The sequence below is a fragment of the Colius striatus genome, chromosome 7 (assembly GCF_028858725.1).
Source record: "Colius striatus isolate bColStr4 chromosome 7, bColStr4.1.hap1, whole genome shotgun sequence".
NCBI lineage: Eukaryota > Metazoa > Chordata > Aves > Coliiformes > Coliidae > Colius > Colius striatus.
The window spans coordinates 26,018,947-26,041,774 of NC_084765.1; the positions used below are offsets into that span (position 1 = coordinate 26,018,947).

General features: G+C 38.5%; 1 protein-coding gene across 2 annotated transcripts in view; it reads right to left on the reverse strand.

The window, feature by feature from the left end:
* The window catches only part of APBA2 (amyloid beta precursor protein binding family A member 2), a 104,183-nt gene extending 81,497 nt beyond the window's left edge, over positions 1-22,686 (reverse strand). For both annotated transcript variants that reach the window (XM_062000040.1, XM_062000041.1), the window contains exon 1: positions 22,600-22,686. The gene's annotated coding sequence lies outside the window, so the exon portion shown is untranslated. The remainder of the gene's footprint in view (positions 1-22,599) is intronic.
* Positions 22,687-22,828: the final 142 nt, after the last annotated feature.

Sequence of the window (22,828 nt, forward strand, 5' to 3'; positions counted from 1 at the left end):
CTTACTGAATTTTAAATGATGCTTCCTCTGTAGTCCAAAGCTAGATTATAAATTACACATAAATTATTCTTCCATGCAATGCTCTGTATTTTTGGCAGTGGCTAAAACCTCCCTCAGTATAATTTGGTATGAACTACTAAAGTCACATGCTAGTAAATTACTTGTCTGTGTACATATCAAATAAAATCTGAATTAATTCTTCAATAGTCTTACGTAAAAATATATGGTTAACAGGTCAATATATTAATTTTTTAGTTGACACATGAGATGTTTTATGTCAGCTTAAATTCAAACATTTTCTTGTTAAAGAAAGATCCCAGGTCTTGTCATTATTACCTTAAAACTTTGTTCAGTTCCTGTTCCAGTTCAGACTTCATTCAGGAGTCATATTTGGAACTTGAGCAGACTGCTTCCTGTTTGTGCCAACGATTTAACATCAATTCATTTATTTGATTTCTGAAGAAACTGCTTTGAGAAACTCAGAATACCAAACTCACTTAATTTATATGCTAATACATGATGATTTCAATGAAGTACTGCACCCTGACGTCCCAGATGCTAAATAAAACAGAACATCAAATTTTTGCTTGTGCAAAATTGAAGTATTCTTTTTTTTTTTAAAAAAAGAAGTTTCAGATAAGTGAAAATAAGGATAACAGTTACTGATTTTGCAACAGTGTTAGAGTGATTAATTAACCAATATCTGTACAGTTCTGCGAAGATGAAGAACTCCTAGTCTTTTATCCATTTTCTTAAGCTGCAGCATGGAGAATACAATCAATAGACTGTATTAGTAGCTAAGCAATTAGGCCTTCAGCAAATAAAACATTTTAAATCTGAAAAATTAAATAAGAACTACAAAAAAAGCTACAGATACAGGACACAATTCCTAGAAAGAGTTTATCCTTATTCCACTGTTGGCAGATTTACTCCAGGGTGATGAGGGCTAATTCTCTCTGGGTTATTAGTAAAATTACTGGACTTGTTTAGAATTTACAGTGAATGAGTATACGGCTCATTCATTAACTTCTTAGTTGTAGTTTCTTTCGCATTTCACTGCAGGTTGTTTTTTGAGATCCATTTCATCAGAGACCAAGCAAAGCACAGAGAGTAACAAAGAAAAAAAAAAATAACTTAAAATATTCTGAAACTGTGTCTATGCTTGGATATTTGTTACAGTACCAGAGAACACATCTAGTAGAAAATTGTACTGCCTTGTTAAACTGCTATTTCCCAGTACACAAATCATTTAGATGATGACTGAAGACCGTTGAGAATGTCCTGCTTTTATAATATCATTACTTATTCTAGTCTCTTAACTAAGAAGATTCTTAAAAACACCAACAGCATAAAAACAGTTGAGAGAGGATGTATTTTACCATAATCTCTCTTCTTACTTTAACATTTCTCATTTTTTAATCACAAAACTTTAATTTCAAAGTGATGCAGTTGGAACATTGAGTATACTTCCAACTCTTTAGGGATCATGATTAGCTAGCTAGCAACTCTTACTACAGTTTACAGCCTGCTTTATTCTCTCTTTTTAAATACCTTAGTATTTTTCTTACAAAATCTTGGACTCTGCTTTCTTGTACTTAGCAGTCTGCTGTGGAGAGCCTTGTCGCTACCTGAGACCTCATGACTCATTTTTCCTAGCACAATTTATACCACCTATACCTTTCTCATCAGTTTTAACAGTTAAGAGTTGATGAAAAACATACACACAGAGAAATTATACATAAAAGGATACTTAAAGTCAGCATGTAATTGAACTTAAATGAAAATGTTACAATAAATTAATTACTCTGCTTGTTATTTTCCAGAAAAGAATTATTTCATAAATGACAGTGGTGGGGTATGGATTTAAAGTTCAGTTCAAGAGAAAGGGATGGATGTTAAGTAACACAACAGGACTTAAAACATAAACTCAAATAAGAAATAAACCTTCCTATACGTTATGCATGTGTCAATGAGTAAATGATGCCTACGCACCTTAAGGGGAAGAACAGATACTAAATTGTAAAATCTCAAATATATTTAATTCTCTTCTATCAGATCTAAGTAGCTCTAACTACATCATCAGTTGTTTTGTAGCTTATTAGGATTATGGTGAGACATCTCTCAAAATCCCTTCCAAAATGTTCCTATTTGCCTCTAATCCATATTACAGTAGTCACTGCAGATTTTAAACAGATAGGCAAAGAAAATTTTATTTCATCAGTTCAGCTTGGAACCATAATGACAAAAACTATTTATTCTTATTCGTTTTCATTTTCCTGTTCTGCTCCAACTACAGCCTAAAAACACAACTGTAAATTGTGAAGCAACAGCCTGGGGAACAAACGTTTCATAGGTCTGCACAAAAGGACTACAGCACCTTATTAAAAACAAAGGTTAGTGCTTTGGTAATGAAAAAGTCCAATTCTGTAAAACCTTAATTATATTAATAGTATCACCTTTACTATACAAGCAGTAAACCTGAAGGCTTTAAAATGGCTCAAAGGGCTGAGGATTAGCTACCTAACTAGACCCTAAACTATCAAACCTAGTGTTTTGTATTCTTGTTGCCATCTTGAGAATGATTTTCTTTGCATCCAGAAACACAATTAAGGCAAGTAGTTAGACAGAAATGAAATAGCTGCTGCTTGGCACAGAAAATCACTGCATGCCACCAGTTACAGACAATAAATGAAACATTGGCAAAAATCCACTAGATTAAACCCCAGACTATTCCTCTTTACACTCTGCTGAGCATAAAAGTGTTGATATCTTATCATTGTTGTGCAGGTTTGCAAATCTGCATCAGATTTGATTGTACTGCATGTCAAAAGAGAATCCTCATTCCAATTCTCAACCATCCTAATAGATTACAACTACACCCTTCCAAAACTGCAGCCTCTAGGCTGCATATCTTGTTTATTCAAGACAAGCCTGGTCTAATTGAGATATTTTTCTGTATTTTTTCACCTTTCATTTAAACTGAAGTGAATTTAAACCTTTCTTTACCAGTGAAATCCTGACATGATGCAGAGGAATTGGCTGAATAACCCAGTAAGGACAATTTTTAGTATCACTGTTAGTCTTCACATCTACACACAGCACTGAGATCTGAGTGAAGCTAAGGAAGCAATTGATCAAAGAGACAAAAATGGAGGATATGTATAATGCAGCACAAGCAAAAGAGAGAGCTATGTATCTTCAAAACTTACTTGCAATTAAGTAATGAATGTTTTTTGTGGAATTAGGAAGCAAAGATAACTAATGAGAAAATTACAGGACACAGAAAGATAAACATGCTGTTAGAAAACTAACACAAAGTACCAATGTGCAAACCAAATGAGAAAAATATATTCCAAAACAGGAACACACACCGCAGGCATCTAATTCCTACCTTACTATAAGATCAATATATGTTGAGGAAATCTGTAATTAGCAGTGTTCTAAATGAAAATAAACAAAAGCTAGTCAGAAGACTAAGAGGAGAAAGATGATAGCTCTTGTCCACTTCCAAAGATTAAAGATAAACAAAATGTTCCCATTTTTCACATTTCCTAAAGTCATACAAGCTGTTTATATAAGTTAAGGGAGATGCAAAAACATGTGGGATATTCCACAGTCCTCCTCTAGTCTCTCTGAAAAGAACTGAAGGACTCTTTCCATTTAAATATAAAGGCTTTTTGGAATAACAATAGTAATGCTGTAGCATTAGCTACTCTGAATGCACTGATCAACACAGTAAATCCTAACCCATGGAACAATGCCAAAAGAAAAGTCCAATTTGCACAGTGCTTTGTAAATCAAAACCCACTATTGCCATTTTATCCCTTCTCAGATTACATGGGGCAGGCCCAGAACCTCTTCCTTTCCCAAGCACTGCTCACCTGTATAGGGCTTCTATTTAATACTCTTGAATCACTGAATTCCTAAATCATTTGATATACTGTTTTTTAGCACTACCCGTGATAGCATTTCTCCCACAGGTAGAAGACCCCAAGGACAGTCTTGACTAAAGATGGTGGCCATGAAACTGGATTACAGGACAGGGTGAAAAGCTTGGCAGATTTTTCTGCCATGATTTCTGTTAGATCCACAATGTTTGGCAGAGGCTTTTAGAATTAACTACTGGCCTTGTCCTCCATGCCTCATCCCCAGGCTAACAGCCAACCCTAACCAGCATTGTCCTTAACACAACTATACATCTTTGCTGAAGACATTCATTGAGGATGACCTATTTCACATCATGTTATACATGGCCCTGTGACACTGCACGAGAAGTCATTAGGAAGCTTGAAAAGTCTAATATTTTTCTTTTTGTATTATGATAGTTTTAAAACAAAACCAAAAACCAAGAAAGAGTTTTCATGCAGAACAGCCATGTTTTCACAAACATGCCTGGACATATACCCAGGGCAGAGGCATTTGAAGCCCAGGTGAAGAGACTCAAGAGCATCTCTTTTCTTTGCACATAAAAATAGAAGAAATTTGGGTTTGGGGTTATTTTTTTTGCCTGTGTGTGTTTAAGAGGCCATATTGTGTTTATCTAGATTTCATTTGATAATTACGTATCAGGTGATTATTGCAAACCATTAACATTTCCTTATGGTATTTTTCTGAAGCTTCTTCCCAGGTGGCAAGACCTAATTATTCTTAGAATATCATTGTACGAAATTGCAACAAATAGTCACTGACAGCAATAGTGGTATTTCAGATGTACTTGCTGGCTACAGTTACTGGGCTCTATTGCTTCTCCTTTCTAATGAATAAATTTTAAGTTTGTTTTAAATCAGAGAGAGTTTGAAACAGCACAATATGATATCACAGTTTATAGCAAAATTCAAGTCTTGAGAATTCTTTTATTCCCCCATGCCAAACTTGAAGATGCCAGAAACTCAAATTCTCTATGCCAGTTATAAAATCTTAATTAGCTAAACTAAAAATACTGATACTATTTTTCAGTGTTCTTATTTTTTTCTTAAATTCTAGATTTAACACCACTAAAATAGATTACAGATTGCAAAAGGCCGTCACTAGTATTTTAATACTGTGCTTCGGCGTACACGTGAGCATTCTGTTCAGTTTGATTATAATTAATCAGTAATCTAGTCTCTTGTTTCTCACTGCCAAATGATAAAGTAACTACTAGCTACATCCACGGATGGAATATTAATTTATACAATGCCCTAAGGGTACTTTTGTATGTAGTACAAGGTGCCTCATGAATGCATCTCATTCAAAGCTTTAGTAGAACTATGAAACCAGAGTAAATGTAGTCAGGTTCAGTTGCAACTATATTAAAACTTGAGGTACCTTTATCAGCAATTTTAGTAAGCACCCCTGATTAAGAAATTAAATTTAGACATTGCAGATTTCTGTTTTTAAATGCACAAAACCAAGTACTTTTCCACACAGAGTTAGTATTTTCTGGAGATTTATGAAAAACATTTTGACTTTTTCAAGGTCAAATTACTCTGCGTATGGCACTGTATGTGTGTTACGGAACTTTGTCAGTTCTACAGGGGAAGGGCTTTTTCCTCCTAGTTGCTTTGCAGTATCCACTGAGGCTTCCCACTACATGCTTGAGGATAGCAGATGGATTCAGAGGTTCTGCCTCCAGTTTTGCCTGTTTCATCATTCCTTAGGTGCCACAGGCTTTATCTTGCAGCATCTTTCGGCTTTCTAGAGCATGAAAATGACCTTTGCAGAGATGCAGAAATGATATGCAACTATTTGCCTTTTCCATAATCTTCTTTCTGTTTTTTTTCCTGCATTTTTCCAGCCTTTGAATGTCAGACAGAGAAAGTATTTTTTAATCCAGGGAGAAAGAAGTTCCATAAAATATCAAGTCTTGTGGCACTTGGCAGTACCAAAATATGTTTAAGATGTATTATATTGCAAAATTAGAGCATAACAAATACACATTTCCGAACCAGTAGCACTGAAAAGATAAAGGGCAAATTCTGTCCTCTGTCAGTTTTTTACAGTCCAAAGAAAACTGAATACAGCACGAACTCTTGATAAGACCATAGCAGGGACTGCAGCTTCTAAAGAATGCTAGACTGCATTTTGGTAGCTCACAGCATCCCAGCCCAGAATGATCATATCAAGGCATCTAGTCATTTGACTACAAACTGCTTGAGTTTTGAGACTGTCAGCAATCCAGAACAGCTCTCAGCACAAGAACTACAGCATAGGAAACTGCTTGCCAAGAATAGGATGAAAACCACTGAGAAAGAAGAGGGTTATTTTCAAATTTCTAACATATTCTTATTAATTATTATGAAGCTTTCTCTCATAGGAATTTTAAAAATTCCTTCTCATTCTGAAGTTAATCACTGCTGCACACTTATAATAATTTCAAGTTTTAATTATATAAGAATATGCAGTGTACTTTGAAAGCAGCATAGATTTAGCTAACTCAGACATTTCAAGCAAGACTCACATTTTGATTTCACCTTCTGTTCTTGCATTTTAATGTTTTAAGCATCCTGCTTTATGAGAAGGTTATCACTTACAGCATGGCAAGTCTCAGAAAGCTCCTGCTCTCTCTGGACCTGACAGTTCTGCCTCTGGTACAATCTGATAGGAAATAGCTGAGAAGACATGAAGCCTAGCAACAAATGGGGGCAGGGGAAAGCAGCTACCAGCACTAACTGCTAGATCTATGCAACTGAAGAATATTGCTTAGAAAGGAAGTGACAGAATCTCATCAGTTGACAGCTTACATCTAGACTACTACAGGGAATAAAGTACCTATATATCAAAGCATATTGTATGGAGCTGCCCCTACAGGAATATGAATAGCTTGTCTGCAGAATGCCTAAGACCTCATGAGCTACTGCAACTCATTTACAGTCACTTATCTTAGCTATCATGAGGCTTTGCTGTAAGACTCAGTCACATCTTTGTTTACAAACTTTGCAGAGGCTTGGGGCCTCATTAGGTACACAAAGTACAAGTTTTGACTTCTTCATTCCAGAGGAAAGGGATTTGGACAGAAGCAGCACTGGCTATGTTCTTGTGAGCTTTGGCTGTTGTCCTTTGCTAAAGCTAATTACCAAATTCATCAGTAGATGGCTCAAGAAAACAGTATTCCTTATCAAACATGCATAAAACTAAGGTAGAGCTGCCAAGGTGACTCCTCGACAAGCCACAAGATTAGCATTATCCATTCTATTTATTAAAAAAAAACCTCAAACCCAAACAAACAAAAAACCTGGGTCTAACATATATAAAACATATATAACATTGGTTGAAAAAACAGTATTGTTCATTTGAGATAAAATTCACTATATTAATAACTGCAGGATGTCCCAAACACTCAGCTATCTGAAATCCTGAATGTCTGAAGATGAGGATTTATAAATTGCAAATGAAAGAACTAGTCCCTAGTGATATCGGGCAAATGAACAGCATGTTGGTAGATATTAAATCCTAAAGCATAAATAATCTCCTTAAACCTACATCTGTGAAACCTAACAGTGAACTTACAAAAATATCTGTCCCTTATGCTCAAGAGAAAATATTTTAAGCAAACAAAGGATTAAAAAAAAATGCTTTTCACTATTGGGTTGCTTGGTACAGAGGCCCTTGGTAGAATTGACAGGATTTAGTTGTAAAGAAAAGTGGCCCACCATCCTACAATTTGCAATGCAAATTTCATCACATTATTTAATACTATAAACAAAAGATATCAGCTATGGGTGGATCATCCACAGTAACCAATATTGCAAATGAGGATATCATCTGTTATCCTAAAGCAGGATAGGTGGAGTTTTATATTTAGGATGTTGTAGTTACTTCTGGTTCTCTGAAGCTTAGTTTGCATGTTGTACACAGATCTTTCAGTTTCCAAAAAAGTACCAAGCACATATGCAAATATTTAAATCTCCCATGATAGCTGCAGATGCTCCGTACACTGAAGGATGAGGATCTTCTAACTCTGTCAGGAAGGGTTAATTAGTAAGGTCAATATTTAGAGAAAGCCTATTGACAATTATCTTATTTAAGAATCTATTTGCAAATGTTACTGTAAGTATCATGTTAAGGAAGCTGGAAATTAGGTTGATCCAAAATCAGTTTTCTGAGATGTGAACCATTTCTACCATTGTATTAGCAGTACAAAGAATGAAATTTGGAAAAACTTTTCACCAAGCCAGACAAAAATACCAGACATTAAATTTGGTAGCTAATTTGCCTATTTAATTCTTTGTTATTTGTAACAACTTGTATTTTTTAGGTGATTTTTCTGTATTTGTGTAGTCACACCTTTTTCCCATAAAAATCTCCCTGTCTTTCCACTTTAAAAGAATCAAATGGGCTCCTGTTATCTGTTTCATATTTATACCTGAATCCACAGATGTATGAATTAAAGGTCTTTTTTTTCAGTTATCTAGTCAAAGAGCAAGAATACATTTATGTATTTATGTTCACATAGATCCAAGTATGTAGCTACGTATATAGGCAAAGCAGTTAACCCTCCTGTTGGTTATTCACACACTTTACCAATGACTGCCTATATTTAGAGACAGAGACAACAAAGTGCCAATCAAATAACAGCTTTGAGCAGATAAACAAATGACTACTCTATGCAGAATCCTACCCATGAAATCTCAATACCAAAAACAGTGATCTTTTATTTTGGAGGATGGAGCTATGTTTTACTACTCTTATTTTATTTTTAAACTCAATATCTTTTATAGACTAAACCGAAGATTTCAAAGGTTCATTTCTTTTCTAACTCTATATAAAAAACAAGCAACATTCATCTTCCAGTGAATACAGACTGAAATTCCTGCTAACTTCCAAAATATGCCACTGCTGCTCTCTGGGAAGAAATGATGCCAACTGGAAGGGCAGAGAGACTACTGGTGGTGCTTTATGGGTTCTGGCAGTAATCTTCGGTAAGGAGACAGTCTGCTACAAGTACCAGTTGTAGAAAAATCCTGATGTTTCAGAGAGACAGTTGATATCTCAAGTGCTTTGCAAACAGTGATTACTATAAAAGAGCACTCTGCTGTTTAGAAAAAAATTAAATACCTTCATGAATGATATAAAATCGAGGATATGAAATAACATCAAGGGTGAAGCACAGTTTTTTAAAGGCTTTTTCATCCTTTGGGATAAAAGAGAGCATTGCCTTCAAACTCAACACAAATATGTATGTGGATGAAATAAAGTATGCATTTAGACTGTAGTTAAAGGATTCTTTGAAAAATTATGACTTTGTCTATCTTAGCTGCCTACTCCAGTTAAAAAGTTTTTTTCAGTGAAGGTGTAGAGATCCTTTTCAAGAAATGCAGAGTCAAAGCTCAAGTGAAATCCTTGACTGAACAGACTTTTCTGTGCTGAAACTATATTAACTCTGACTCTGTGGTTTAAAAGGCTCCACTTAAAGCCAGGAAGTCAGCCATCATTAGCTGCCTAGGCTCAGGTGCACAAGTCTTATCTCATCAGATCCTAATGGTTTGTAATGGAGAAGGGAGTGTGTGTCTTGCCTAGTTGAAGAAGTTGTTGAAAACTGAGGAACTAAGTTTCCTCAGATGATCTTGGTTGGTTCTGGTAAGAAAACAATTTAACAGTTATTAAAATCTCTGACCATCTTTGAAAAAGGGCATCTTGATTTTATATGATTTCCATAGCAGCACAATAGAATCTTTATGATTCAAGGAGAAATCAAACAAGTATCTTATTAGGAGATGGAATCCCAATAGATGACTCACTTCTGAGCATAGTTCCCCTTATAATATCAGCCTGCTGAAAGCCTGAGGAAGCATTCATTTTCCTTTACACCTTCATGATGATAAATGAATGTCTATCTCATTTTTGCCAAGTCATTATAGGGTGAGTAACTGTTTAAAACACTAGAGACTCTGGATTTTGCCCTCTACAGGTACATGATAAAGCTGAAACATTGTCACGAAAATAAAAGTTAACTCAAATTAGAGCAGAAATTGTAGATCAGATTGGCATAGCCTTTGGCATCTCATATTATGCTATTTATATTTTTAGATGACACTTCTTGAATAGTCTTTGGCTGTATGCAAGTAATTCCGCCAGGTTCAATAACTACTCCAGGAAAGTACAGGAGAGAACAGCTGGCTAACTCTTCTTCTTTGCCATCCTGTGCTCTCACAGAGATGGGAACATTGAGAGTTCTAGTGTTATATCAAAATCCTAACTACTTGGACACTAAGTCTGATTTTTAACTTGATTTTTTTTTCCCACACACATGTAGATACACTTTCCCTATCAGTAACCGACACACTATGTAGGCAACAAGGCAGCATAGAACAGAAAAAAGGCTGAAAACTCATTGTTATGAAATATTCCAAAAAGTATTGAGAGAGTGAGAGACTCAGTCTTACCTGAGACATCATGTTGGTACATTGTGAGTCAGCCTATTTTGTATTTATCTATGAAATTTCCAAATCAGTGCTCTGCATCTCTCATCACTAAACATGCAGTAAGCAACTACTAAGGGAAGAATATAAATGGCAATATGAGCCTTATTCTTCAGTGCTTTGATTATTTGTTCATAAACAGATTGGTTCGTCTTCAACTGATCCTCAGGACAGTATGTGTGTACATTTTGCTATCAGATTTAGTATAAGTAATGTCTTGTCTACAGTTATATATACAGCACAGAGTAGTATGGCTAGAAGAATTTGATCCTTTAAGAGTACGAAATATCATGTAATCATTGTGCTCATTGGGAAAGTCAAATGTAGACTAATTCCTCTAACAATTGGGGGAAAAAATGTATTTTTCTGTCATTAAGTCAACTAGATTTCACCTTTTTATGCTTGTTACAGTCTGAATAACTACATCATAGGAGCCTCCCAGTGGAAACTAAAACTTCCTATATTATAGACATACAGTAATAGTCTTGCTGGGGCTGGTGGGACCTTCTAGGGGACCAGAGTACTGCAGAGAAGTCTGTAGCTTATAGCAAAATTGAAGTCTTGAAATACTGTTGAGTTGCACCCAGTTCAAATCAAGGTGAGTCTCCACCTAAATCCCAAATATATGCCACAGTCCCTTAATAATAGAAGTTGCCCACAATGCAACAACCTAACACTGTGCAGAGCTTTCCTAGGCTTTCTCAATGGATTTTGGCAGGCACTTAGAATGCGTCCCTAAAGGATACAATTTTGTACCATCATATGTAGCCTAGTATTCCAAGGTTACAGTCAACTTCTGTGCCCTTTGATATCTCTCTATCATATTCAAGCCCTGAATAGTCACATAATATTTTTCTTTCCATTTAATTTTTCATCTTGTATTTGCTATAGTACCAACTGTCAGCTGGGGGCAAATAAATCTTAAATTCTATGTATTGTGGAGAAGTCCACTAACCAAGCTTTCATTACATTAAGTATTGTGCAGACATTCCTGCCACAAAGAGCTTAAAAAATCTGTAGGTAAGTCTACATGTGACAGATGAATTAAGTGAACTTTGGGGAGTTTATTTAAAAAACCAAAACAAACCACACACACTCCTCACACATAGACACAGTACTGGTCAAGAACAATAACAAAGGAAATAGTGTAATAATTGCAAAGCCATCCTTTTATAGCTTCCACACAAACAACTTTTTTTTCCCACGTGCTATTCTTATTTAAATAGGCAAATTCCTTAATGCATTAATTTATAAAAGTAATTATTTTGATCTTCAGAATTAAAGAGAAGATGAAGAGCAAAATTCAACTAAATAGCAAAACCAAATTAAGATTTTCCAGTTAAGTATATTTACGCTATTTTAACTGATAGATATAGACAAACTATAGGTAGATATTTCAAGATTTCAATAAATGTTATTGATCAAATTTGGTGTTTCACACCCTATCTTTACCACAGTGAGGTTATATTAGCTGAGTACCACTACTGCAATATTCTTTTCCTCTGTCAGGTAAATATAAACAGAAGTTACCAAACCATCAAGTCTATTTAGATAGATCAGTCTTTTGAGCAATGACAGTATACTGCTGTCTTTGTAAATGCCTGCCACAAAGGGGCTTTGTACACTTACTTGGGTTGTAGGCACCACTACAATAAAGATTTCAGGGTTTTTCTCAGATATCTCCATTTCATTCAGGATGCTACTATGTTGTATAGTTTAGTTTCACGTGTATCATAAACTTGAAACTTCATTGTTTAAAAATTCCTGGTTGCATTTCCCCCATCACATGTCTTTATGACACATGAGGGTCTCTGCAGTCTTCAGTATGCATCCTGTCACAGGGAGCCTGGCATGCAGCTCACCAAGAGGAACCACTCCTGCTGAGCCTAAAAAGATGGTCTGAAGAAGACAGGAGGAGGAAGCACTATTACCAGTCCAGCTTGATGAGATGACAGTCATTGTGTTGAAGGAACCAACATGTTACAAGTTGTCAACCAGTCAGATAGGGTCAGTTCTCAGCCCCAGTTAGAATCACAAGTTCATCTGATGATGAGAGATACCATCTTGAAGGCAATACTGATTTAATTCTCTCAAAAGACAAGATTCATTGAGCCAGAGTATGGAGAGGGTAGGAAATTTAAAGCAGCAGTATACAGATCTCATATTTCTCAACCTTGAGATGGTATTTACCAATACTGCAGTACGTTACTACATGACCTTAATTATTACATTCATTTAATTAGGATTATCATTACATAGATGAAAATATGTAACACCATCAACTATTTACTAATAAAACAGCTAGTTTAAAACTCTAGATGGCATTTGGCCTGTTCTTATTTATGATGAATGGTTATAAAAATGTTAAGTACTATCAGAAAGAAAACCAGGAACTCAAGCTTATATCATTCAAATAGATGCTGATTAACATTAAGGAATTTATTTCTACTATACTTGCTATAACTCCAACAATGACAAAAATTCCAAAATTATTTTAAGGTATCATACTGTCCACAGATATTTAAAGTACACATTCACAATTTCTTCATTCCTAGAGCCTGTGTGAGTAGAAACTCAAAGCTGTGATTCTCAAACACCAGCAGCTGGAGCCTTAACTAAACCATGAAATTAAGACTCCAAAATCTAAAAAGTTATAACAAATCTAAGTTAAGACAAGAATAAGAGAGAGATTTTATTAAATTACCATCTAAAACCTCCAAAACAAACACAGAGATAGGCACAGGAAAGAAAATACTGCTACAAAGGGCTAGTAGCACTCCAATAGATACCTCCCACATCCCCCTGCCAACACTGTTTGCCCTCATTCCATTCTTTAGGAAGTAAAGTATACACTTCTAAGATTCATTAGTATGTTTTGTACAAAGTACTTTCTCATGAAATCATTCTTGTATCAAAATGTGGCAGAGATGTTTGTCTGACAGAAGACAGATCAGCTAGTTCTTCTAAATGCTAATTCTCCACAAAGCAAGAAACAGGTTAAGATCACACTGTGGCTAAAACATTAGGCAACTGTTCTGGTGGTATTATTCCTGGTTTGGTAAACCAGCAGGGTGAATTACTCTGGGCAAGTCATTTCAGCGACTATCTGTAAAATAGGGCCATCAAATTTATTTCCTTTGCTTTGACCCTTTCTGATAACAAGTTCAAAAGCTAAATCTTACCCACCATGACAGTACAAAAGAATTACAGTACCAATGCATACATCTTATGCTGCAATAAAACTGCCATGAAGTTATTAATCCCTAGAGTAATATAGTCTTAACAGTACTTTTTTTTCCCCCCAAAGTTATTATTTTTAATTAGATCACCTGCTAGTTGGTGGGTTCAGTTATGATGCATGAGTAGAATAATGAATGTCGAACAAATATCAGATGAAACATATGCTGTACAGATAATTTATTATCACTGCATATAGGTGTGGAATAGATGTGCTAAAAAGCCCTAAGGGGTCTCTCTCCAAGTACTTAAAACAGCAAGTACCACAACAGACACCTCCTGTGACTTTTACTTGGGGAACAACAAAAGAAGATTTCCATCTACCATTGAAAACAGAGAAAAACTCTTTATTACTACAAAAAAAAAAAAAAAAAAACACCAAAACCCAACACAATTGACTTAAAGGCACACTCCTGATGCCATACAGATATTGTCTTGGCAAGGCTTTCATCAAGAAAGCTGGTAGTCATTCATCAGGAATTAAGAATTCTGTCAACAACCACCTTCATAATACTGGAATCAGAAATGCAAGGCAAATCAGAATTTACTAGGAAGTGTTCCCATCCAGAGCTCACTTTATGTCTCTGAAGCAGGACTGTGCATGGAATTTCTAGTCACCAACAGAATTCCTTCCCTTTCTGTCATGCAGTATGCAACAGCTCTTATCTCCTGGGCTATAATATGTCAAATACTTCTACATAATTAAAGCCACACTGATTGACTGTCTAAGAATATCACAGGGATAAGTTTCTTTTTAAAGCTGCCTTATCTCTAATCAAGAGTTGTCTTCCAGTAACACAAGATTTTGTGCTTAAAGGACTCATATGTCTATATATATGTGTGTATATAAAAAAAGAATTCCTTTGTCCTCTACAACCCAGCAATAAGAAAATATAATTATACTCTGATTTCCCTTTGTAGTGCTAAATCTGATACTATGAAAGATGGCAAAAGGCACTTACTAAGCAGGCAAAATACACATTTTCCATAAGTGTTCAGACTATAATTTATATTTCTCTCTTGACATAAGCTTTTACTGCATGAACAAATAGAAGCTTTGCATACTGAATTGGTTTGGCTGTTTCTGCTGGTCATACTGAAGTGTGGCCAGCAGGTCAAGGGAGGGGATTTTCTCCCTCTATTATCCTCTGGTGAGGCCCCACCTGCAGTACTGTTTTCAGCTCTGCAGCCCTCAATGTAAGGACATTGGACATGTTGGAGTGAGTCCAAAAGAGGCCACAATGATAAGCCAAGGTCTGGAGCTCTTCTGCTATGGAGACCGGCTGAGAGAGTTGAGGTTGTTCATCATGGAGAACAGAATGCTCTGGGGAGACCTTACAGCAGCCTTCCAGTACCTAAAGGGGCCTAAAAGAAAACTGGAGAGAGACTTCCTACAAGGGTGTGTCATAGGACATAGGGTAATGGCTTCACACTGAAAGAGTAGAGATTTAGATTAGATGTAAAGAAGTCCTTCCCTATGAGGGTGGTGAGGCACTATAACAGGTTGCCCAGAGAGGTGGTACATGCCCCATCCCTGAAAGTGTTCAGGACCAGGTTGGATGGGACTCTGAGCAATCTGCTCTAGTTAGAACCTCTAACCATGGCAGGGGATCTGGAATTAGATCATCTTTAAGGTCTTTTCCAATCCAAATAATTTTATGATTTGTTATTATAGTGACGTCTATTTAGGAAAGAAAATTAAAATCTGTAGAGGTCAAAAATACATGAACAAATTGGTGACAAGGGTTATGTCAGGTTACTTTATATTGCAATGTACTGTTAACAGTTCATTCTTTTTAAATGCAAATCAGTAAAGGGTGAATTTAAATATCAAGGCAAGCTATCCTGGTAGCATGGCAACAACATGCTATGCTGCATAGTAAGAATCTAGAATCGGGAAAGTCTTTGCCTCTTTCTCATACCAGATCAGTTTGTAAGAGTAGAAATATTTGTGTCCTTTGTCTAACTGACTTTGTAACTATTCCTACATGAGTAGTTGTAGCGGTCTTTGAAACTTGAAACAGTGTAACAAGCCTGTGACACCTGGTAGCAGCAAGGATGGCCGCCCTTAACAGAAAAGCTACAGATTAAAAGAAAAAAAAAGACAAAACCAAACCAGTATAAAAGACTATATTTAGTAAGAGTGTTTAATACAAGACTTCACTCCTAGCACAGAGATTTGGTGTGAATTTGAGTAGTATAGCAGCTCTGAAGCAGTATTATTTCTGAACAAGATATAAGCAATCCCATCGCTATTCTTTCTCCCTGATGTGTTGGAAAGGAATGTCTCTTGGGTGTTAGAGTTTTGAGACCTGCTTTAAGATTTGACCAAACCAAAAGGGTGCACTTGCCCTTGCACTGAAATTTTTGGGGTAGCTGCCATCAGTGATTCTTGAAAGGAATACAGAATCATAGAATGGTAGGAGTTGGCAGGGACCGCTAGAGATCATCTAGTCCAGTTCCCTGCAAAAGTAGGTCCATCTCAATCAGGTCACACAGTAACACATCCGGGCAGGTTTTGAAAACCTCCAGAGGAGATTCCAAAACCTTCCTGGGCAGTCTGTGCCAGGGCTCTGTCACCCTTATAGTAAAGAAATTTTCCCTTGTGTTTAAGTGGCACTTTTTGTGTTCCAGCTTACGTCCATTATCCCAGTCCTGTCACTGGACACTATAGAAAAAAAAAGTGTTGCCCCATCCTCCCGAATATCAATTGCTTGATGTCATTTCATTCTTGGTGATAGCGAAAAACAAAGAAGTAAAAACCCTATGTCATTCCAGAATCTGGTCAGTGCAACATTCATTCTCTTCAATTGTTCCACTTGTGTCAGTAACCAGGCACTCAAGAATATATGACCATTTTGCTGAGACAGGAAAAGGCGGAGTTATCTAGCACTTAAAAGCCAGGCTAACCAATGAAGTACAGCAATCTGATTTTGAAGGGCACAGTGGGTAACAAAAAGGCTACCCAAGTACCCTTGTTTCTGGCAGATCTATAAAGGCAATAAGTATGTGAAGGGCTGTGTGGGAATCTTATCTTCTTTATAATTTCTCACATATGAAGATTGGCTACTTCACTGAACCTCAACACTGAATGACAAACACAGCGGCCCCTTCTGGGAAGTTATAATGCTGCTTAGCTAAGTGCTGTCTTTGTTGAACTTGGGTTTCTCATCCTACATTACAGTCTGCATAGATGCAAAAAAAACCCCACAGTTTAAAAATACAGATAGAAGGAGAGCCTGAATTTTTTGTTTCTTGGCAGTTGTTTCTCCTGGTTTACTGCAAACAACACACTGATGGCTTCATCATCTTGTGTTTCATACAATTTAAGGCAAGTATCACCTTGATTTTTGAAATGTAGCTAATGTTTCATCCCACTTCTACCTAAACATTCCCTCTTTTGGAGCCTAATCTTCAAAAATTTCTTTCACCTCAGGGGAATTTCGTATACAGGTATACCACTGTGACCACCACCAACATGCATGTTGTCTTGTTTTCCTTCCTTCCTCCTTCCCTCGCTTTCTAACATGCTAATTTTATTTCTCTAATCACTTTAGAACTCCTAAAGTAAGTTCAGTACTTACAGGTCTACAGATCTGTCCCTTATGTAGAAGATGAGCTTTCTCCAAGTTTTATTACCATAACCGCTTCAAAAGCACCTGCCCCATCACAAGTGCTTTGTGACATGAGCTGGTTCCACCTGGCTTTTGATTCTTTGTTAATATGCAGTACTTTGTTTCTTCCTTAGTACAAAATGCTGTAATGACCTTCTCTTTCCTGTGACTGAGGATTTCTGGGTGCTTGAATGACAACAGTGGTCTTCTGCATGGCAGGATGCCTAAGGGGTCTCTTCCTGAAGCCCTTAAGAGATCTGTTCATGTGATTCTCATAAAGACAAGCTCAGTATGTCTGCGGAAAATTAAGGTGATTTTGTCACTGCTGTCTGTTGCTAGTCTATAATGCAACTAAGGTTTACATCAACTCCAAGATACGCAAGGTGATCTGCATTCATTCATATACTTCCTTCTTCAGTAGCTTGTACGAAGGAGTAGATCACACAGTGATCCCAGGGGATCATGCTGATCATTCCTAACACCTCAACTGAATGAAGCTCTTTCTGTAGACTCTTACAACAGTAAGATGGAATGATGAAAGTCTACACATATGAATATGAATTCTCTACCTCTGTTTTATCTGCTAAAATATTAATTTTCTGTTCAATTTTTACTGGAATTACTATCTCACTAAATCCCCCAGAGAAATCTGCAGTGTCACACCAAGATAATTGCTTGGCTGTCACTCACAACAAATCTGAAGTGGAACAACTGGAAAGCAGAGATGGCTTTTCCACAGTCACTGCAAGAAAAACACCTTACTGGAGAAAATGGAAATGAACCCAAAAAGCCCTATGTTCTCCTGTTAGACAAAATCACTTGGCATTCCGGACTACAGTGGTCAAGCCCCTACATCTGCACACCTATTGGAGCATTGTTTGTTGGGTATTTTTTTAAGATGTCGCAATACTCATGACAGTAAGAAATAACTGACTGATATGACCACATTACAGAATCTTAGCTGTACTTGGGTGAAAGAATTTCACTGAATTCTTCAAGAATTAGATCCTGAGAATGTTCCACACACAGGCAGATGATGTATAGAAGAAAAATTTGCAAGATCAGGCCTCTCACTTTTGTGGAAATGTTTTAGGAATAAAACCAGCAAATTTCACTATTGGAAAATGATGAGGGTTGTGGTACAATTGACTTCGGGAGATGAAGTTCTGCAAAAGCTATAGTTGATAAGCATGTCTGTGAGGGGGATCTCAGACAGTAAAAGTAAAGAAAGAAATCTGAAAAAAAATGATAGCTGATGATATGCTCACCAATATTCCTAACATCAGTGTACAAAACAAAGTTCAAAATCTACCTCAGTTCATTCTACATATATTTCTACCAGTTGTATAAGACCTTTCTTCTGGAAAACAGTATCATTAGCCAAGTTGAGACTTAAATTTAGATAAAACTGAGAATTGGAATGAAAGCCTCCTTCTCATGGATGCCATGATAAAGCCTAAGTGGTGCATGTTCAGATCCTGCATGCAGCACAAGCCTAAAGCACTGAACATTTGAAGAAGCACGTGTGCTTTCTTGAGCTGCTTTTCACACACCTCTCAAGGTAAAATGGGTCCACAGAGGAAAAAAAAAAAATCTTACATTTTAATGCTGTCTCCAGTAGACTGAAAGCATATGCAAGTATCCAAAGTACTTATAATGAACGTTTGACTCAGCAGTTGCATGTTTTGTGGAGTGTCTAAAAACTATTAAATTCTGATTCTGCTTTCAGGTCTTCCTCCTGTGAAGTTCATGTGACTGCATCAGTCCTTGATTTTCTCCAGCTATAAGAACTACCATTATGTCTCTTGAGCTAATGTTGCAAGGCTTTAATTGCCTCACAGGAGTGCCAGAAGATATTACATAGAAAGGTTCTTCCTTGCAAGAAATATGTCTTTCTTTTGTTTATAGCTACATTAAAATAAAAATATTTCAAGCAAACATCTCTTCCTTGGGAGGTTTATAGTAAGGTACTTATTTGTACTAATAGCAATGTACTGTTACACAGGTGGTATCATACTGATATTATACTCCATCTTTCCTGAGATACACAGATTAGCCCTAGAATGGAAGCTCTAGTTCTTTCTTTAAAAAAAAAAAAAAAATCTAATTTCTGGAAACATATCTGCTTCTTGTGTCATGTACAGGCAAGCACAAACGTGCAACTGTTCATAGGATCACAGAACAATTCAGGTTGGAAAGAATGTCAGCGGTCTCCTCTCCAACATCCTGCTCAAACCATGGTCAGACCACTGGTCAAACCAGTGAGGTATGATCAGGTTGCTAAGGGCATTATCTAGTCTGATCTTAAAAACCTCCAAGGACAGTGACCACAAAACCTCTCTGGGTTACCTGATCCCATGTCCATGTGGGGCTAAAGATTTTCTTTCTATCCAGTCTGAACCCCTTGTTTCAACATATGCCTACTGTCTCTCATTCTCAGCCACATACCATTGTGATGATTCCGACTCCACTTCTCTGAAAACCTCCTTATAAGTACTGGATGGCTGCTGTTAGGTCCCCTCAAAGCCTCTCCTTCTGCATGCTGAGCAAGCCTCACTCCCTCAGCCTCTCCTCAGAGTCTGGCCTCCAGCCCCAACCACTTTAGTGGCCTCTGCAGAACTCCAGTTCATTAATATCTTCCATGGGGGACCAAAACTAGACACAGTATTATACATGCAGACTACTGAATGATGAGTAGAGGGGTATAACTACTTCCCTGATCTACAGGCTGCATTCTTCTTCATACAGGCCAGGATGATCTCAACTATGTTTGTTGCAAGGGTACATGGCTGGTTCAGGTGCAGCTTGATGTTCACCAGGACCTTTGAGCCTTGTTGGCAGTGCTGCTCCCCAGCCTCTATTGTTGCAATGGCTTAAAGCATGAAAGAATTTTCTTGTTTATTTAAACACAGATTACAAGGGAAATATATCCAAAAAGTCTGCAAAAGCACCTAAAACCTGATGTGTTCAATGGCTACAAGCAAGATCTAATTCTAGACAAAACGAGGATCTTCCGTATTTCTCTCTGTGAGCTGGTAGCATAGAACAGATCACTTCTTGCTATATTTCTCTACCTTCAGTGCAGGAATATAAACCTGACAAGGGTTAAACCATGGCATTTTCACAAATTATTTCTTAGCAAATGTTCTTATCAGAACAGCTGAAGAGATGGTAAAATTATGCATTTTGCAGGGGTTTCTCATGTTCACAGCCTTAAGCAAAGGTCACTTTTTCAAGACCTAGCTCTTGTTTAAATTCATGTCCAGTCACCAACCTGAACTGGCCTTAACCAAGTAACTGCACAAAAAACCCATTTTTTGAGATTCTTCCTTAGAATCATATTGACTTTGACCAAAAGAATTGAGCAGCTATGGCCTTTTCAAGAACACTTTTCCTTTAGGATCAGAGGATCAAGGGAATGCAATAATACAGCTGCTGATTAGAGGCAACACTGCAATTTTAAAAATAGCTTTAGATATTTCCAAGTGCAGATAAGAGCTAAACTATCAGAGAATTTAGGTTCAGGAAGCCTGACAATCAAGGTTTACAAGGACAAGTCTGCAGCCTAAAATCCTATGAGCCCAAAGTGGTGTAAGGACAGTGGCTTACCATTTAATAGTTTAGTATTCATAGAACAATATAAGGAAAGAAAAGCTCTTTCATCCTTGTCTGTCCAATACAGAGGAGAATGTGGACTACATGGTGATAAATTGCCATCTTATGCTTTAACATAAACTACAGTCTTATGGTTTTCAACATACAGGTAGCCAGCAAATACCGTATTTTTACTTAACTGGCAATAAAGAATTACACTAAAATTAATCCCATTTAAAATTACCTTTTGTGGAAATTCTATTGCTTACACACAACCACATAAAACTGTGATAGCAGTTTGTTCTGCTTTCCAGATCTGTTGGTTAAGTAATAGGGGATTCTTGGGAAACAGGCATAACACATGCAATATCTTCCCCACAAATGGATTTCCCAGCCCCTCTTGGGAGATTATTGGGTGGCCTTAATCAGGTAATACGACTAGAACACTATTTGCATTTTTACCCAAACTGGTCACAGTAGTTTAAGACTTCTCTTAAACATCACTGCAATGCACATTATCTCTGTACTATGCACACTGTATGATCTCATCTTTATTTATTTTTTTAGTATGCCCTTACTTGCATGCAACAACTATCAAAACGACATTGAGGATGCAAAGTACATAAATCTGAAAGCACAGACTGCCAGTTGAGGCAAAATAAGCCAGTCTTTGCCTTTCCAAGATGCAGTTCCCAACGCAGCATCTCCTTCCTCTCTCCCACCCCCACCCCTTTTGTTATGGCAATACAAACCCCACACACACATATTCAAAAAGCTGTTCAAAGAGAGGGAAACAGACCAAGCTCTAACGTCTCATGCTGTTTATCTGAACAAAAATCAAGTGTTCTGAATTGAGCGGTTTTTTTCCCTTCAGACCTCATGATGAAGGAGACGGGTGAAGAGTGGATCAAAAGCTCTGATGCATTTGCTACACTGGAGGCATGAAATCAGAAACAAACACAAACTCTTTGCAGTACCGCGTAACATGAAGGGTCCCCTTCTCATTTCTTTTGACTCCATTAAGACAAACGGAATCTTAAGCCTCCCGCCCTCCCACGAAGCACAGACATTATGCATACGTTGCACTGTCGGTGCCGGCGCTACCGAGAGCCACCGTTACGGTGCGGCGGTGGGGATGGCGGGCTGAGCCGGACAGCTGGCGGCCGGCCCGGCAGGGGGGCTGATTGCGAGCCGGCGGCGCGAGCACCAGCCGACCCCAGCGGCAGCCTCAGCCCGGCTCTGGGGAGATGCCGACAGCTCTCCAGCGGCTGACAGCAGGCGGTGCCCGCGCGGCTCCTCCACCGCCGCCTCCCCGCCACAGCGGGCACCAGAGCAGCTCCGAGCCGGAGGGGCACATGTGGGCGTGCGGCAGCCCCCCGTGCCAGAGACCCCCGCCGCCGCGCTGTCGACCACGACCACACGGGCAGCGACGCCATGCCGCAGGGGCTCCCGTTCACCCGGCTCTCTGTCCCCTTGCGGGTGGCTCGGTTGCCAAGGGAGCGGGATGAGGATGAGGCAGGAGCAGCTGCTCACGGTGCGGGCAGCCCTCAGTCCTGATTTCGAGGGGGGACCAAAGTCCTCGCTCGCGTGGGGCAGAGGTGGCCGCGGCGCCTCCTCACCGTCCACCCGGCCCCGTGGGCTTCCCGCTCCGCTGAAGGGACCCGAGGGGATGCTGCTGCCCCACCCCCGGCGGAGCCGGTGCAGCCCGCGACGACAGCAGCCGACGGCCCTCGCCCTGCGCCCCCGCTCCTTACCGCTGCTGGCGGCGGCGGGGCCGGTGCCCACCCCGTGCCGCGGCGGGGACCCGGGGGCCGCTGTAGCCGCTCTTTTGTGTGCCTGTCTCAGCGCCACACACCGAGGCGGCTGCTGAGCCCGGGAAGCTGCGTGAGAGAATACGGGCGATCGCCCGGGAACCTGCATGGCGCATAGCCCGGCCGCCGCGGCGCCTCAGCGGGGCGGGGCCGGGCCGGCGGCGCGGCGTCG